Source organism: Podarcis pityusensis, assembly GCF_964106645.2.
Source record: "Podarcis pityusensis genome assembly, chromosome: 7".
Taxonomy (NCBI): Eukaryota; Metazoa; Chordata; class Lepidosauria; order Squamata; family Lacertidae; genus Podarcis; species Podarcis pityusensis.
In genome coordinates this window covers 56,218,746-56,237,942 of record NC_138031.1, presented here as the reverse complement: position 1 = coordinate 56,237,942, position 19,197 = coordinate 56,218,746, and the positions used below count along the sequence as shown (strand labels likewise).

The 19,197-nt window shown below is 41.3% G+C and overlaps 1 protein-coding gene across 3 annotated transcripts in view; it reads left to right on the top strand.

Annotated features, from left to right (window-relative positions):
- ZNF516 (zinc finger protein 516) overlaps positions 1–19,197 on the top strand; it is a 110,963-nt gene that overhangs the window by 3,699 nt on the left and 88,067 nt on the right. Inside the window, exon 1 of one of the 3 annotated variants that reach the window (XM_081014122.1) lies at positions 4,310–4,648. The exons of 1 other annotated variant lie outside the window; for it this stretch is intronic. The gene's annotated coding sequence lies outside the window, so the exon portion shown is untranslated. Of the gene's footprint in view, positions 1–4,309; positions 4,649–19,197 lie in introns of those variants that run through there. One more of the 3 variants, XM_081014124.1, reaches the window with a different exon arrangement.

The window sequence follows — 19,197 nt, the reverse complement described above, 5'->3', positions numbered from 1 at the left end:
GAAAATCCATGGGCATAGCCAAGTGGGGAGGGTGGTAGCTAACCTCCCTAGATCAAGCAAAACAATAGAAATACTTAACTAACTGACCAATCACATCGGTTCTGCCCCCCCAACAAACGTCCTGCCCCCCGCCAACAAAAATCCTGGCTACGCCCATGGAAAGATCCCAGTTTACAATTTCCTAGACCTAGAGGGAAAGAGTTGTATTCAGCTAGGTCCTACCCAGAGTAGACCCACTGAAATCAATGGAACAATGTAAGTCTGTGTATTCATTTGAATGGGTCTACTCTGAGTTAGACTAGTATTGGATACAGCCCAAAGGAACAACATGTATGATAATGTCAAAGTCTTACTGAACAGCATCCAGGACGGAGGTAATTCTGGAAGGAAAGTACATATTTGTGTGTGTGTGTGTGTGTGTGTGTGTGTGTGACAGAGAGAGAGTCTAACTAGCCACTCCAGCAGGGATTGTACAGTGGCTTGACATAGACATGAGGGTAGTAGCTCCATATTAAGGACATCTTCACCTGTTGCATCTGTCTGAAATAGAGCTTTTCTGCAGGTCAAGAACGAGGAACCCCTGAGAGCATGCTGGTCACTGTTGCAGGTTATGGAGTGGATTTTGATCATGATGAGTGCAAAATGGGGAGTGGGGTGGATCCTGTAGCTGTGGTGATCAAGGGAAAGACAAATATTGTATTCAGTTTTTTTACTGTTACTTGTTTGTTCTGTGTATATTTACCTAAAAACCAATAAAATGATTTTCTAAAAAAATAAGAGAAGAGAGAATATCAAGCAGTAGCCAACAGCTCTCCAGCATAATCTCTGTAGAGGGATGCACAGTGGGTGCTTGTGAGCAGGTGAGAGAGAGAGCAGTGGCTGGGGCTGCCTGAGTGCTCACCCCATGCTCCTTCCCCAGCCTTCCTGCCCTCCCTCTTGTGGGCTCCCATATGTGTGGTGCTCATTTCCTGTCCTACTTCATGCATCCAGGTTGTGATCCTGTAAGGCAAAAGTGTACCTGAGTGTCTCACCAGCAGTGGCCATAGTTGCATTGGAGTGCCTGGCCTTTGCCAACAGGTAGCCTTGTTGGGAGGCAAGAGAACATCATGTAAAAGGCAGCAGGCAGTGCGGCTGCTATAAATAAAGCTGTACAGTTTAGACAAGATGGATGTAGTCGCACATAGCAAAGGGGATGTGGTGGAGGGAGACACTTGAAGCAGGCATACATTACAGGATGTGTTCCCCCCTTTATTTACTTAGTCATTGGTGGGATGGAGTGGAATTTGGTGATAGGAATCTGGAGCCCTATGGTGAGTTACCTGCTAGGGTTCTAGGCAGTGGGCTGAAAGATCTCATGTGTGTTGTGAGGTCTTTCTGTTTTGTGCAAACTGCTCCTTTTGTCATGGGGGGGGGGATCTTTTCCATCAGCAGAGTTCTCCCTTGTGAGCTCTGTAAGTGGGCACAACATGAGATCAGAGCAGCGTTCAAAATTCGCCAGGTGTGTTTTGAACCTGGCTATCGGTCACTTGTAACCAAGTGAAGATGTGTGGGTGCCAGGATGGTGCCTGATGTCTCCACCATCTGAGGATCCTTGGATCTTGCCTGTTTTCACACACTAACTGTGCATCCTTTAGAATTTTATCTGTGGGGTTTTATCTGCACAACTGGAACGCATTTCATTCCATTTTGATAACTGTAACCGTGGTTTAAGGAGCCATTTGGCGCCTAGCTTATATTCCCGAGTTTCTAACATTGGATCAGAGTGGTACATAACTCTATGCTCCCTATCAGCTGACTTAGGATGTCTCTGTGTGGGGTTTATTTACTGATGGTGGTATGCTATGAATGGGTCCTATGCTTTGCCATGAGGATGTGACTGGAGTGATTGTCCATGCAGGGGGTGGCTTAAATTCCCCCCTTCCACTGATATCTCAGCTGTTTGTGTGGATTCTTTGTGATAGGCTGAGCACTGATGTAATATTGTGCTATTGATGGGGACGTTCCTGTGGACTGAAGGATTGTAGGATACGATGTCTGTAGTTCCTCTCTGTGTGGCCCATGACTCTGCCTGATGTTGGCCTTTTTAATCCTGGAACGGCTCTGCCAGCAGAGTGCTCTACATATCTGTCAGGGCGACGGCCCATCTGGCATTCTGCCTGCGTAGCATGGCTTTGCCAGTTCCTACGGCAAATCTCAAGTATACGATTGCACCCTAAAAATGAATAGCTGCAATGTATCCTTCCCTGCTTTGTACTTAGCAAATTTTTGCTTTGCGATTTCATTTGTTTCCTGTTATATCAATATTATAATTGATTCTGGTTTTGTATGAGAAACATACTGCCTGTTAGTGTATTGATTGTTCGGGGCAAATGAGGTTTCTGTGCTTTCCAGGATAAATGGTTGATTTCTTGGGTTATTCCATGATCTGTATTTGGGTGAAGGGGCAGGATGGACAATTGAAGGCCTAAATTCGCCCTTTTGTCTAGAAGCCAGCTGCCCACTTCTTTCGGAAGATGGTCAGAACTATTTCTTGTTAGAGAGAAACCTGAGTAGGTTCAAAGAAGAGTCCTTTATGCTTTGGCCTTGTGCCACATACTTTATTTCATAGCTGCTATGCTAAATGAGTTAACTACCAAAGGGTTTTTCATTAACTCACTTGGCAGCCATATATTTAACTTTTTTGGGGGGGGGAAAGAGTGTAATTTAAAGAGGACAAAACCTCACATGAGGAACATTTTGCTATTCAGCGGCATAGTTTAAGAACCAGATTTATTTATTTTTAAAATTGTTTCCTCCTATTTGTTCTCTCCATCTCAACCTGGGACCAGAGTGGGTGGGGGAGATCTATCAATATTTCAGCAGCTAGTTGCTGTAGGCGAGCAGTAACTGAATATAGTCCTCACCCCTTGAACTCCGATGTCACCAGTCCCCTCTGTTTTATTAGGTCAGGCATGCACCCATTGTTACACACTGTGGTGTTAGCAAGAACATTGTTCATGTTACAGAACAAGCCATGGCAGCTTTCAGGCCGTGTGGTGTAAACAGTGGTGGTGTCTGTTTTCCTGCTTGACACCAATAGCCAAATCCAATGTATACCTAGTGCTATTTTTCCAGAAAAAGAGGTATTGGGACTCACCATGAGCGCCTCCCTTGTCCTCTTATAATTACAATGGTGGCCACCTGAGTGTTCTGGTGAGTTCTGGCTGAAAAAAGGCCCTGTGTATATCCATTTATTCATTATTATATTTATATCACACCTTTCCACCAAGAAGCTCAAGGTGGCATAATAGTTGCCTCTCACAACAACCCTGTTTGGTAGGTCAGACTGAGAGTCCGACTAGCCACGGTCATTTGGTGAGTCTCGTAGCCAAACAATTATTTGAACACTGGTCTTCCAGGTCCGACATTTTAGCCACTACACCGCACCGGTGTAGACTTATGCACTTCTTGAGAGAAAGTCCTGCTGAAATCCCTGGGGCTTCTGGGGGCAGGGTGTGTGTGTGTGTAAAAACCTCCATTGGACCAGCCTGTTTAAGCATATTTACATTTCCCACATCTGCCATGCAAAAAGGGAAAACCCACTTGGCTGAAATGTATGTTCTGCTTTCTGCTCTGTATGAGCAGAAATAGTGGTTCAAAAGTGCACCTACAAGCACAATCCTATGCATGCGTAAGCCAGAAGTAAACCCTATTTTCCCCTCCAGTGAAACATCTTCCAAATCAGGGTCGGAGGCCGAGGCTTCCGTCCTCTGTACACTGTACACTAACCCATCGAACGCAACGGGACTTCCTCCTGAGCAACCATGCGTAGGGGGAAGTGCGCTTTTAGGATTATTTCTGAGAACTATTGCAGACATGCCTGACAGACCCCCTCAGCGACATTGGCATCAGTATGGGAGAAAGGTAGGGTCGTTTCAAGGTGCAACAGGATAGCAGGAGTGGCTTTGCCCTGCCCTATCCACTGTGGCAGTGTCAGCTTTTATTATATTCTGGGACTACAATTAACTATCCCAGGAGAAGCAAAAAAAAAAAACCTCCCACGACCCAACACTGGTAATAATCAGGATAATAACTGATGTTTGAGGTTTTTGAGTGGGGCTTGGAGCGAAAAGGATTGGGGGACGGTAGAGATTATACCTGTGAAGGACAGAGCCAGAGCTCTGTTTCCTCTCCACCCCCCACCCCAAAAGCAGCTTGTTGCTGTGTGTTAGTCTGGAGGAAGGAGGGAGGGGAAAGCAACAGAGAGGCGAAGAAGGGAGGAGCTTCGCCCTGGCAGGCGGCTCTCACCCTCAGTTGTTTTCTCCCCCTTTTTCTGTAGCCAGAAACGTCACACAGCCATGTAACTGTAATACAAGAAGTGAAAGAGGCAGAGAGAGAGGGAGGGAGAGAGAGAACAGGCACAGCTCAACTTCTAACCCTTAACAAAGGCAAAAAAAGAAAAAAGAGAGAAAGGATTTGTCAAGGCGCTACCCAAAAGAAAAGAAAAGTGGAGGTGGGCGGGGGGGGGGGGAGAGAGACCGCTGCAGCCCCTGAGAAACCAGGCGAGGCTCAATTTCTGGAGGAGGAGAAGCAAGCAGCTCTGGAGGTTAGAGCGCTGCCCTCTTGGATTATGTGGGGCTCCGGTTGGCGGAGGACACTGACTCGGGAGGTAATTGCTTTCTATTTTCAACTTGAGTTTTGTTATTGTGGAAAAGGGAGAGCAGCGAGGGAGCGTCGCAAGGCGTGGCGAGCGCAGCAATTGTTGCACAAGTGTTTAAAAGGGAGGAGGGGAGGAGGGAAAGCATGAGGTGCAATGGTTTGGCTGGGTGGGTGGAAGGGAAATATGCAGCATGCACAGATGTAGATAAATAGTTAAGATGCCGCACAGCGGGGGATTAGTCGCCTGCACCCCCCACCCCACCCCACCCCACCGCCTCCAATCGCTGGGAAGCTTTCCTTGGGGAAAGAGGGTACTGGGGAAACTGGGTGGTGGTGGTTTCCCAAACAGGAGATCCTCGCTCGAGTCTGGAAAGAGATGAAACTTTAGCAACCCAGATGTATTTCTTGGGCGTGAGATGAAGGCAAGCGCAGGTCTGCATAACAAAGGGAGAAGGATGGATCGCGGATTGCAGATCTTAGATGAACTCTCATTCTTGTTCTGGGCTTTTTCAGAGAAGTGGGTGGCTGGGAATCCAAAGCCCGTGCATATTGAGGCAAATATGCATTCGTTCATTGAAATGGGAGAGACTAGTCGCTGTTGTTGTTGTTGTTATGTCATGTTGCATCTTAATCACTGGGGAGGGAGGTCTGCACAGAGTGTTCTCCGGAGTTCTAAGGCCTTAACAACTTACAAAGGAGTTGAAAAGTTGACATCAGGCCTTACATTGTTGTAAGTATGGAATGGCAGGCTTCCTCTGCTGTGTAATCAGCGACTGAATTTAGAGATGAAACAAATCCCACGAAATGTTTTCCCAGCCCATGATGTATGTCAGCTAAATAATAAAAACAGAAACAGCCCTTCAGCTCAGTCCACAGGATGACTATTGCTCTGAAACATAAATATTCCAGCGGCTATATACATATTATCTTCTTGTGTTTGTGTAAGGGAGAAGAGAAGCTTGTTTTGCGAGGTTGCTTCCTTTTCTGTCAGTATGATGTTTAATTGTATCCTATCAAAATCTGAAAGATGTCATGTTGATACTTGCATATATATATAATTGAATGCTCTCTGTCAGATTGGTAGGAGAGAGGGAATGGAGTAATGTATGGGTTTTCTAATAAAACTGGAGGCTGAGCTCGCATAGGAACATTTGTGGCATAATTAGTACTAGAGCTCAGTTATTCAAGGAGGCGTCTTCAGTTTCACAAGAGTTACTGCCATAGCCATCTTGAGTAAACTCTGAGTAATAAAGTGATCTTCACTTCTGTTTGTTTTACTCTGAGTCATTTAATATTAGGCATGCCTTTATTTAGACCTGAGACAATGTGAAAGATGAAGTTAAGAGGCCTCTCATTCATTTGCAGAGCCTTAATCCCTGAAAGCTATATACACCACCAGTAGGGTTTTGCTTTTGTTTTTCTTAAATACTGAATCATTTGAACACTTTATTAGATTATATCTAATGCATACAGGTGAAGATTTGTTTAGATAAAGCTCAAATTCAAAGTTGATGGCAACTATAAATGAGTATATTCTTCAAATTTGGCATGCACAACATTAGGAACAAAAGAAGGAGCCCTGATGGATCAGACTCTGTTTCCCACAGTAGCCTAACAAATGCTTCTAAGGCAGTGGGTGTTCAGGAACTGGCATTTTTAATTTGGTGGTATGCTGCATTTGAACATGGAGGTTCTATAAAACCATCATATCTAATAACAATTGATAGACACATCCTCCATGAATTTGCCTAATCTTCTGAAGTCATCCAAGCTAGTGGTCATCACCACATCTTTTGCCAGTGAATTCCCTAAATTAATGATGCTTTGTGAATTGGCATTCAGGGTGTGTTTTATATGTGTCAAGAAAAACAAAGCCGTGATAATTCAAAAATAAGCAATGATAACTCAAAAAGGATTATTAGTGGAGAACAACGTTTTAAATCAGGCTGCACAACTTAAGCATTTTATATGTTTAGCTGATTTGAAATGTTAATTTTCCTTTTATCAGGCATGGGAACGGTTTGTAATCACTAACCAGATGAAAACCCAGTAGCATAAATTGGTTGGGGCATCAGATGCAGGTTTTTACAGGGATGTGCAATGAGTCTCTGTGGCTATGCAATGTATGGATAGTTATAAAAATCATTCAAAATGGAAAAATGCATAATTCACATGTTTTCAGTGGTGGAAAGTGAATCTTCTTGGGAAGCAGGCTGATTTGCAAGTTTTTCATTGGCTCTGGACCTACAGAGTTATATTCCAGAGTTATTATTCCAGAGTTATAACCACACTTACTTAGGAGTAAGCCTCACTGAGCACAACAGGGCCTTACTTCCAAGTGAATGCAGTAAAACTTGGTTCCCGAATGCCTCCATTATCAAAACCCAGCTGAAAACCCAGAAGTAACTGCTCCGGTTTTTGAATGATTTTCAGAAGCCGAACGTGCTACATGGCTTCCCCTTTGAGTTTCACTTCCGCTTTCAGTTTTTGGTTGTTGAATGTTTTGGAAGTCAAACAGTCTTCTGGAATGGATTACATCCGACAACCGAGGCTGGACTGTATACACAGGTTGGTCTGCAATCCATATACACAACATGATCATAATGACACATAAGCTTGTATGTTTATTCAGAGGTCTGAACAAGTTCAGCTGATTTCCTAGGAAGTGTAGCCTCGACCAATGAATACTGCTGATGGGACAAGAAAGCAACAGCGAGGTCTCCCTCTACCCTTCACTTCAATAGACTCCTAGGGAAGCCTCTCAGGAGCACATCTGTGAGCAGAGAGATAATGTGTGGTTGTTAGCAGCAAGAGCCCTTAAAGGTTCTCAGCCCTTCTTACCTGATACTTGACTAGGTCAGTCCAGGAATAACCATTGTTTTCTTTGTTGACTTCTTTACCTGTTACATATAATGATCTTACTGATGCTCCAGAAGGTATCTTGGTCGGCTGCTGGAGTTTGGTAAGAGTTGTAGCTCAGTGGTAGAACATCTGCTTTGAAACCAGAAGGTCCCTGTTTTAATCCAGGTAGGGCTGGCAATGTCCCCTTGCCTGAAACTTCAGGGAACTGCTTCCAGTCAGTATGGACAGTACTGTGTTAGACAGACTTCTGAAGAAGGCAGAAGGGGATTTAAGCTTGCCCTAGTATTAGGTATGTTACTGCAACAACCTGTTGTGGTTTACTGGTTCTAGATGGCAGGTTTTTATTCAGGTCCTGTGGTGATTGCAGTAACATTTAAATCCGCCACAGTACCTACATATGTGTCAGTGAATATCATCTCATTAAAAAGAATAAGAAAGAAATCCAGAAGTATGTCTCTTAAGATTTAAGAAGACCCAATATCAGTGCAAAGAACAGATCAAAAGAACCACAGCGTTCTAAATCTTTGCTTCAAACTTTATTCCAACATCTTAGGGCTTATTTTATTCTGAGGTGTGGAAGGCACAATTCACTTCACATAAATGAGCAATCTGTACACTTTTAGGTGCTAATATTGTATTTATTTATTTATTTATTTATTTATTTCATTTTTTAATCTTCTCCTGTGAGGCATCCAGAAGCAATTTGCAACATATAGTATATATACATACACACTGTATCTGGGTTATGTTCAGTTAACTTTTACTCAGAGGAGACCTATCAAAATTAATAACCCTGATGAACTTAATTTCAGTGGGTCAGATCTAAGCAAAAGTTAGTTGAATGCACCTCTATATGTCTCTCCCATATCTTCTACTTCTGAGAGTTACCAGCATAACAACAATATCAGAACCAAATAAGGAAAAATCAATAGCAACCTTGTTTTTCATTTGTCAGATAGGCCAACTTGAGAGATGTATTCATGACCCTGTTCAAGGACACAGAAACTGCTCTTTTAGTTCTTCTATATGTTGTCATGATCTGTTCAGATGCAGAGTGTCAGTCCTTTGTTGTTCTGTCCAAACAGTGTAATGCAAGAGATTTTAGGGCTGTTTACATCTAATCCGTCCATATGAAGTCATAAGTGAGACTGCGCTAATGGCTGAACACATTCTGTTAATATCATATTCAAGATTACTATCTTGCACTGTGTTGTGAAAGGACCTGTTGTGGTTTAATGTAACCAGGGTTTCATCTTATTCACTGTTTTGAATTAAGTAAATTAAGCACTTGCTTAATACTTTCTATCCATACATCCAGGTTGTTTCAAGATTGGGTACTTTGTAATACTACCTGTTTGGTAGGAAAGTAAATTTGTAGCACTGATCTGCCTTAATCTTAACTCCAACACAAGAAGCTCTAATAGCATCTGGCTGTTTAGAAAGACCTTGTCCAAACCTTTGCATTTCATTGGTAATTTTTTCAAAAATATGTTTACATATTTCAAACTGTGATGTATTTCTTCTCGGGAGCAGTAATTAGTATTGGTTCTTGTGTTTTTTGTCAAAAAGTTTGTTCACATTTTTGACAGAGCCGTGCGATTTGGTGTCATTGGATGTGTGTATTTTCGCTTACATGGAAGGCAATAACTGCTTGCATCCATTGCAAGAGCTATTGACACCTGTTACTGTAATGCGTTGCTTCTGACAATGATGACCAACTAAGGACTACTTCTGATGTTCAGAAATATGCGAGTGCTTTCTTAACCCCATTTTATGACTGAAATTATTACCAGGGATTTCTTTTCAGGGGGGAACTCAAAGGAACTCAGTTCTGGCACCTTTCAGGGGGGCGCCATTGTCATGAAGGAAGTGTCCATGGCCGAGTTCCAGCACCACTTTTTCTAGAAAAATAGCACTGATTATTACCATTAATGTAATAGTTAAAATAGAGCAGCTTTCTCTGGCTGTGTGCCTTCCATATGTTTTGGACTGCAACTGCCGTCATCCCTGACCACGGGCCATTCATGCTGGAGCTGATGGAAGTTGTAGTTCAAAATATCTGAAGGGAAACAGTTTGGGAATTCTGGAACAGAGTGACAGGCTCCAGAACTGCTGTTAAGAGAGCAAGTCTTTACTTGTATCATGATGGGGAAGGCTCTGGAATTGACTTTGGCATTCCTGAAGGTATATGTTTGCCTTATATACATATGTATACATACATAAGGTATACATATGTCTTTCTTAGATTGTGAGAGTGGCATAAAAAGCATAGGGAAAACAACTGTTTTTCTCTGGAAGTGCCTAATTGTATGGGTGCTTTTGGAACATATACAGTGGTACCTCAGGTTAAGTACATAATTCGTTCCGGAGGTCCGTTCTTAACCTGAAACTGTTCTTAACCTGAGGTACCACTTTAGCTAATGGGGCCTCCCGCTGTTGCTGTGCCGCCGCTGCATGATTTCTGTTCTCATCCTGAAGCAAAGTTCTTAACCCAAGATACTATTTCTGGGTTAGCGGAGTCTGTAACCTGAAGCATATGTAACCTGAAGCGTATGTAACCCGAGGTACCACTGTACTTCCTTTCTTCAGGGGATGATCTCAAAACTGACTTCTTCTCCTGTAAGGGAGAAATGAGATCCTGTATGGGTTGACACTGCCCATCTCACCACTGGCGTGAAGTACCTTGTTTGAGAAAGAGAGAGTTGAGTGTCTTTGTGCATGCACAGGACGATATTGAATCACTTTCGAGCAGCGATAGCTGGAGATTTGTAATATTTTGGTTCCACATTGCAAAAAAATAAAAATAAATGTTAAATGTTGAATCTGGAAAATTAATGGCCAGATAGCAAAATTCAGAAGAAAGTCTCATTTATTTTAGTCAACTTCTTCAATATGCTGTAAATGTTTGTACCTTACAGCAACATTCCTTTTTCAAAGCAGACACCTTACATATTGTAAATGTTTATACATTTTCAGTGCTAGGTTAAACTGTTATGACTCACTTATGGCAAAACTCTGATCTCCACTCAGTTGGCGTAATCTTCATTATTCTGTTGGCATGACAGTTTTGCAGTGGTGCAAAGATAATATGTTTACAGTCCTGTGCAGACTTAATGTGGGAATGAGCTGCATTGGATGTGGTAGAATCTACTTCAGAGTAGCCCGCATAGGTCTGGGCTGTTGGTCTTTGTTTATGTTTACTTTAACCTCCTCTTTTTGCATGCTTAATTATTTTTAATTGGAAATCGTGCAATTAGAGCTTTACAGTGTAAACGTTAAATGATCAGAGTGAATCATTTTTGAATTGTTCACACTGTCATAACTTACATTAGCGTGGTTTCGGTGCAAGTGGTGACTTCACTGGGCATTTGACATCCCGCAAGTGCCCTGTCTCATAGTTCAGTGAACTGAGCTTCCTGTTTGAGGCACACTTGCCTTTTCAGAGGTAGTGCCCAGTATAATAGTTATTCTACAAACAGATGGTAGCCTAGTTTTAATTATATCCATGTTGCTTTTTATTGTAATTTCATGCCTTTCGCTGGAGATCTGCATGGCTATTTGATTCCTGAGAACACATTTTCTATTGCTGATTTATCCGTGTATTCTTGAAGTTTGATTACAGCAACCGTTGTTTATGCCAGCACTCTCAAGGCACGTGCTTATGTTCTGAGATGTGTTTCGAACAAGGAGTGTGGGGGGTGAGAATTTATTAAGTAGCTGCCAAATAACTTATTACTCAATAGTACACATGTTTTCTTCTGTATGATTTGTGAATTTATTGCTTCTTAACTATGAGGTAATGGCTTTAATACAGTATTATGTTTTGCAAGCTAGCTTTATTTTTAGCCTAGCTTATCCAGTCAGTGTCAGAAGCTTCTCCTCTAGAACTGCAATGCAACATGGATTAGACCAGTGCTCTTCAATCAGTCGAGACCTGAGACCCACCTCTGACTCCCAGACAGGAATATGGCCCACGACTACATTTTAACTTTTGATTTATACTTAGTAGTGCTAGCATCTCACCGCATATCACACAATGAGGTGCTGACATGCAGATTTTTTCAGTACGCATGAGCCAGTATTTCATGTGCAGTATTATGGGTCAAACCTTTCAACCTTTTAAAATAGCTGCAGATTTCTGACAGTCTTGTCTAAGCCTGTGGCTAATATTGAGCATTACTATTGCATTATTTTACCAAAAAAATCCTTTCTCTCACTTTGTTCCTTTCCATAAGTTTCACCAGTTCCCTCCTTTTCCTGTCACTTCTGGTGACTTTTTTCTCTGCCTACCTATGTACACTTTCTGTCCTCCATCTTTGCCTCCCCCTTGCGCTTCCTTTGTCTGTTGTCACTCGCTATCATCTCATCTTCTTTCACGATCCTTTCTGTCACCAGCTATCTGCCTGCTGCCTCTCTCTCTGCTCATGCCTTCTTCCACATTTCCATTACCTACTCAAATATTTCTACCCTTTCTCTCACCTTCTTTTTGTTTCCGTTCATCTGCCTTTCTGTCTCTCTCTTTCGCTTTCCTTTTTACTGTGCTCACTTTCTTCCATCTTGCGTCACCTTCTCTGCCACCTTTAACTCACCTCCCCGTGACTCTTGCCCCTTCTGAAGGTCAACTTGCCTGAGATCAAAATGAACATCATTTCACCCTCAGAATTTATTATAGGTGTCAACAGGATGTTGTTGCCCCTTTGTTGGATGATGAAGTGTGAAGGAACTCATCATATTCTCCTCCGCTGAAGTAACATATAGTTGCCACTCCAAAACACCCTTTTCATTTAGTTTGCAAAGTCTTTCCATTTTGCAGTCTCTTTAAAAAGCAACTAAAATTAATTTTCATTCCAAATCAACGATGAACGATTAAAAGTCACAGTGTTTACTCACTTGAGAGTAAGTATCGTTAAAATAACTGAGCCATACTTCTGAGTAGGCATGCCTAAAATCTGCTTATTAATTTTACTAAGGTCCTCCCTGAGGAGCTGGGTCTCTTTCCCCCTTCCTGCAGTTCCACCCCTTTTTCTGTCCTCTTTTATGAATGCATCTCTTTCCCTCTTTCACAACCTCTTGTCTAATCTGCCCTCTCCTTGTGTCGGCTTACCTGAAATCAAATGTACAGAAAATAAATCTGGAAAAGTTTTAGTACCCCAAGAACCTAATATATTCATCAATTGCTTGCTGTTATCCTAAGTCCACATAATTTGGAGTAAATCCCATTTAAATGAATGGACCTTCTGAATAAGGGGAGTCAGGAGGATGGTTAATCAGTCTTTAAGCAAGCATGACAGTGCAACCCTATGTCTGCTCAGAAGCAATTCCTACTGCATTCAGTGTGGTTTACTCCCAATTAAATAGTTTTAGGATTGCAATTTTACTTCTGAATAAATAAAGATTTGGCTGAAAAGCTGTAAGTTTCCTAAGAGCATAATAATAGCATCAGGCCAATAGCCCAGCTAATCCAGTATTCGGTTCTCACAGTGGCTAACCTGTGGGAGACTAGGAAGCAGAATTTCAGCATGAGAGCACTTTCCTCTCCTGTGGTCTCCAGCAAGTGTTATTTGGAAGCATTATATTGGCCAACTGTGGAGGCAGAGCATAGCCATTACGGCAAGTAGCCAGTGATAGGCACATTACTATTTTTAAAAGGGGAAGGAGGAAAGAATAAAGGTATTCCTTGCTTATTTTTGCATTTGTCTACTATAAAGTTATGCAGTGCCTATAGGAATCCTGTGAGGCCTATAAGACCTGCCGCACAGCCTGATCCTATGCATGTTTACTTGGAAGTAAGCCCTGATGGGGACGCGGGTGGTCTAAACCACTGAGCCTAGGGCTTGCCGATCGGAAGGTCACATAAACAGATCTTTTAATCTGTCGGATGATATGGTCACAAGTTAGGAGTGCTTCATAAATTCAGTATTGTTCGTAAGTCACAAAGTGAATGAGGGGAAAAATATTTTTATTGGTGTTCTAAAGTGATTCACATTTACTGGAAATCATTTTTTTAAAAAAACCCACAGCATTTTGCTAACCTAGTGTTAAAAATCACTACTTTCCATATAAAATTTTAACTAGCATCAACAAGAAGAGTACAGTGGTACCTTGGGTTACAGATGCTTCAGGTTACAGACGCTTCAGGTTACAGACTCCACTAACCCAGAAATAGTGCTTCAGGTTAAGAACTTTGCTTCAGGATAAGAACAGAAATCGGGCTCCAGCGGCGCGGCAGCAGCGGGAGGCCCCATTAGCTAAAGTGGTACCTCAGGTTAAGAAAAGTTTCAGGTTAAGAACGGACCTCCAGAACGAATTAAGTTCTTATCCTGAGGTACCACTGTACTGGGCCTTTTGCTCAGCTCCTCTCTCCTTCCCAAGATGTTTATGGTATGCTTAGATTGAGCAATTCTAGCACTATGGAACAGTGAAAGTTAGAAGTGATTCTGTCAGCTTCACAGGAACTGTTCAGAATTAAAAACTAGCGTGTGGGAAGCAAGACTTATCTTTAGGACGCATGGGCATCTTATGGCAAAATGGTTATAATGTATCTTTATGTAATTGCAGTATGCACCCAGTAGTAGTTATGCTTATTTAGCACATTTCATAACAGGCATAAATATTGAAAACCACTGAAGGTGTCTGGAAACAGGAAATTTTATAACCATTAAAATTATCTGGTCACTGTATCTACTTAACATATATTTTAGACTGCAATCCTATGGCCATTAATTTGGGAGTGAGCCCAGTTGAACTCAGTGTAATGTATGTGTGGGACATGCCTGGACCTTGATACATGTTTTGTCTCATTGTTGTAATTAAAGATACCTAGGACAATACTTTCATTTGCATTGTTAATTTGCTTAATGCAGTAGGGATAACTTTCACCTCAAATGGTTGTTTAGTTCTGAATATTTCTTGAGAAAAGCAAGGTATAGTTTTAATATGTTTAGGGCCATTTGTAAGGAGTTTATTTTCAAATTGTTAAATGAATAAAGACTACAAGCCTTCAGCTATGAAACTGACTAGTTAAAGCAATATGGTATAAGATGGGGAGAGCATTTTTTTTTTTTATACAAATGCAGCATTCACCTAGGCTGCTTACTAGTATTAACTCTCTCTCTGTGTATATATATAGATATATACACACACAGAGAGAGAGTTGAGTTATAGCTTTCAAATAAAATAATCTGATGCCACCTCCCTCTCCTCACTCTCTCACAGTGTTTGTTCACCAAAGGGAATTAGTTTTGTCAGATCAGACTCCTTGATTTGAATGCCATATCATTATTATTTCCTTGGCCCATTTAAAAATATGGCTTATAGAGACCAGGCCTGTGACATTTGCTTTCAGGAAGCATTTACCCATTGTGATTTCCAACCGTTTTAAGATTTTAGAGTTTATTTGTATGCAAGGCATGTTCAAATGTATCAAGACAAAATGACGTTTGAAAAACAACACCTACATTTGGTTCTTTTCACATGTAGCTCCTCTACTCTACAATAGTTTTAATGGGTTCCCCTGCTTCATCGTCCTACATTTGGTAAAACTGTACATACCCATATTGTATAAATAAATCTGATGTCACAGTTTGTGGTTTCCAAATGTTCCTTTTTCTGAAGTATGATACAGAGTGTGATGGTGCATGTAATGTTGAGCAATTGATCTGTGAGTTTGACAATTTGTCATGATCCTGGCTTGAATGAGTAAACACCCTTTTATACTATTACCAGAGTAGATATAGATATATGCAAGCTCGGAATATTTGCATATATATGGCAGCTTCATTCCTATAAATCATTGGCAGAGCATTGCCCATATGAGAACCCTAGCACTAAATGTGTGCTCATTTATTGGTTGAAACATGGCCTATTTAGAAGGCCGGAGGGTAAGATTTCCAAAGGTATTGACTCGTTTATTAAGAATATTTAGGTCCTCACCTTTCAACACAACATTGCTCAAAATAGTTAGCAATAAGAAGAAAATTCATTAAAATACAGCAAAACTTAATTTAAGAATACACCACCAACATTCATGTATTTATTTAGACTACAGTGGTACCTCGGGTTAAGTACTTAATTCGTTCCGGAGGTCCGTTCTTAACATGAAACTGTTCTTAACCTGAAGCACCACTTTAGCCAATGGGGCCTCCTGCTGCCGCTGTGCCGCCGGAGCATGATTTCTGTTCTCATCCTGAAGCAAAGTTCTTAACCTGAAGCACTATTTCTGGGTTAGCGGAGTCTGTAACCTGAAGTGTATGTAACCTGAAGCGAATGTAACCTGAGGTACCACTGTACTTATATCCCACCTTATAGCCTAAAGAGTCTCTCAAATAAAATAGTCACACAGTAAGGCCTGGTATCAGACCCTATGGTGACAGTATTATTCAGGTGGCATTGCCTTATTTAATCCTTGGTCTTCCTTTGTGTTGCCCTTTATCCTCTGCCTATGAGATGGGTAGAGTCTACTGAGGACCCCTGAGGCAAGGGAATGTGGCCGAGTAGCTGGAACTCACTCAGCCCAGGAAGGATACAAGTTTTCCAAGGAAACAAACACCACTAAACAACAAAGGCAGCACTATCCATATCTACAAGCAGCAGAAATTAAAAACCAGATGACTGATAGGCCAAATGCTAGCTGAATGCCATTAGGGAGGGATGTGATGAATTTCTCAAGGGGGAAAATTCTAAAATCTGGCTATGTCCACTGGAAAGGCTTGCTTTCATATGTTTGCTCCCAAAAGGATCTAAAGTCCTGATTATATTTCACGATAAAGATCTTGCAGTTAGGAACAAAAAAGCACTTTGGTCTTAGGACGAAGTAGGATTCAGTGAGCAGAATATCTTAGAACGATCGAGGCCATAGCTCTGCATGAAGTGGCCTATGGCAGAAACCTATGGGAATCTGTTTTAGGTATTTTCTAAATGATAAGTAGTAAACAATGGAATTGACTTTTCATAGATAGGTAGCTATGACTCAGTTCACCTACAATGGTCTTAGTATATGAAGAAACTGGAGCGAGCCTCAGATTTATGCATTCCCCTCTCTTCTTCTTTAGTGTACCTGAAAAGGAAACTGGATGTATCGATATCATTCTAAAATATTTATAATTGTTTTATCCAATATCACACTAAAATAACGATAGTTTCAGACTTGATAGTTCAGACTTGAGGAATGAGCCAAGATAGGAAAACCTGCTTTGTTGTCCCTAACCATAGTGAAAACAAACCACAGTTCCTTGCGTAAACACCATGGGAAACTGGGGTTGAGTTTACAATAGCCAATTTGTTTTTCTTTCACACAAAGGATGGGAAAGGACAGGTGTAAGTATGTGAGCTGTAACTGGCTGCAGCACATTCATGTAGCGGGAACCCCATATGAACTGACCAGTATCTCAACTCACCCTCAGCGCTAGACTTGTTATAGCCATTGGCAGAGTAGGTGTGAAGTCAGCCATTCTTATGAGACGTCTCTAGTGCCTGCCCTGAATACCTTCAGCGGTGCAGCATTCAAGTGTTTTCATCTTGAAGATGTGAGTTTATACTTATTCTTGCATTGGTGAACAGGAGATGAGAATTAGATTTCCATATGCTGTTTAGATGCAATCATTGAGTTCTGTATTCTACAAACCTCTCTCGGCAGCATTTTATTAGTATCTCTTTGAATTCAGCAGTATGTATCATACATTTTTGCACCTGCAAAACTGTAGATGCAGTAGTTCTATCCGTGGTTGATTAACATTGGTCCCTTGCTGACATGTTAATTAATGACTATGCTAATATATTTATGAGAAAAGGAGGCATGTGTATTTGCAGATACCTAGGAAAAAAATCTACATAGATGGGATGCTGGATTCAGGCTCAGCCCTTTTTCCCCCTAGATGAATTTTAATGCTGCGAGTTAATGTCATGATGTGTAATGCATAATTTATATTATCATTAACAGGGATGTTAGAGAAATGTTTTCATGCTAGGTTAAGAAAACAGTGCAGTTAGTAATAGCAACTGTCGTTGGAAAATATTTGAACTGGTATTGCCAGAGATGTTCAGGTCAATGGTATTAATAGAAAAATTTCATACCTTTTCTTAATGGGGTGGGTTTGGAGGAATTCACATTATGGAAAAAATGCACACAGTTCCAATGATTGGCCCGGCATACATCTTTGATTTGGAATTGTTTTCAAGACATTGACTCTAGCCAGAGCAATGGTGCCTGAATTCCTTAGAATTAATTTATGCTGATTATTAAATTAAAAAATATATATATTTACGAACAGCAAGCAAACCCCTGTGTTAAGCATTGGCTCAATAAGAAACAATGCAACATAACTGCCTTGGGATTTATGGGCTCCTCTTGGGAATAATAATAATAATAATACATGTCATTGTAAAAGTTGGGGTTTGGGTGTTTTATTTTACTTATTTATTTACTAAATTTGTATGCCACACTTCATCCGTAGATCTCGGGGCAGTTCACAAGATAAAAGCACAGAGCACACAATAAAAACCAAGAACAGAACAAAACAATACCCCCCCCACTCAAAATACAATTAAAAGGATATAGGATGTTAATCAGCCAAAGGCCTGGTTAAAGAGGAACATTTTTGCCTGGTGCCTAAAGGTGTATAATGATGACACCAGCCAAACTTCCCTAGGAAGAGTATTTCACAAATAGGAAGCCACTGCAGAAAAGGCCCTTTCTAGTGTTGCCACCCTCTGGACCTCTCATGGAGGAGGCATATGAAGAAAGGTCTCAGATGGTGATCGCAGGGTCTGGGTCAGTTCATATGGAGAAAGGCTGTCCTTGAGGCATTGCAGTCCTGAGCCACTGACTCTTCATAGATACTGTATATCTGAATCACATGACCATATGCTTGCTGAAGTATGGAAATTAAAAATAGGACCAATATATTAAGAAATAATCTGCTGATTATGTTATGTCTCTTACATATGATGCCATGCTTATTGTGTGTCTGTATTTTTAGGTGTGTTATTGTGGTAATATATAACCTTCATGAATTGTATGGCCTTGTTTAGATAGAAAGATGATCCTGAGGACAACTTCACATGTTTTCATACATACGATGCTCTAGCACTGTGTGGGTATAGGTTGTATTCATTGTCTCCTCTGAAGTAAGGCCCTGGAGTTTGTTAGTTGCTAAGTGTCATAAGGCCATCAATCTCACTTGGCATGAGAAATGTGTCCCTGCACCTTCATGCTACTCAAAATGTGAATTGTTTTATCCATCTAAATCTTAGTGTGCCAAATAACATCCAAAACATCCCTTGAAGAGCCTGATGTTGCATTTTTCAAATATCCTTGGGAAGAAATGTCCTCCTTCTGTTTTGCGAGTTCTTGGTTTTTGCAGTCATGGCAGCGTGGCCTGAGATAACCCTGTACAACTTACATGTAAGGCTTTCATGCTATGAGCTAGTTGACAAAAAGCCTGAAAGGAATGTAACTCTTGAGAGCTGAAGGAGGGATTAGAGGAAGAGACATAACTCAGTGGCGCAAACGTGTGATTTGCATCTGAAAGGTGCCAGTCCACAACATCTCCGGTTTATAGCTGGGCAAGACTTTCGCCCAAAACTTATGAGTTATGACTAGTTAGTGTGCAGTACTCAGCCAGATGTATCCACTGTCTGACTTGGTAGACAGCAACTGCCTACATGCCCTAAATTCATTGAAACCAGCTCTGCATAGAA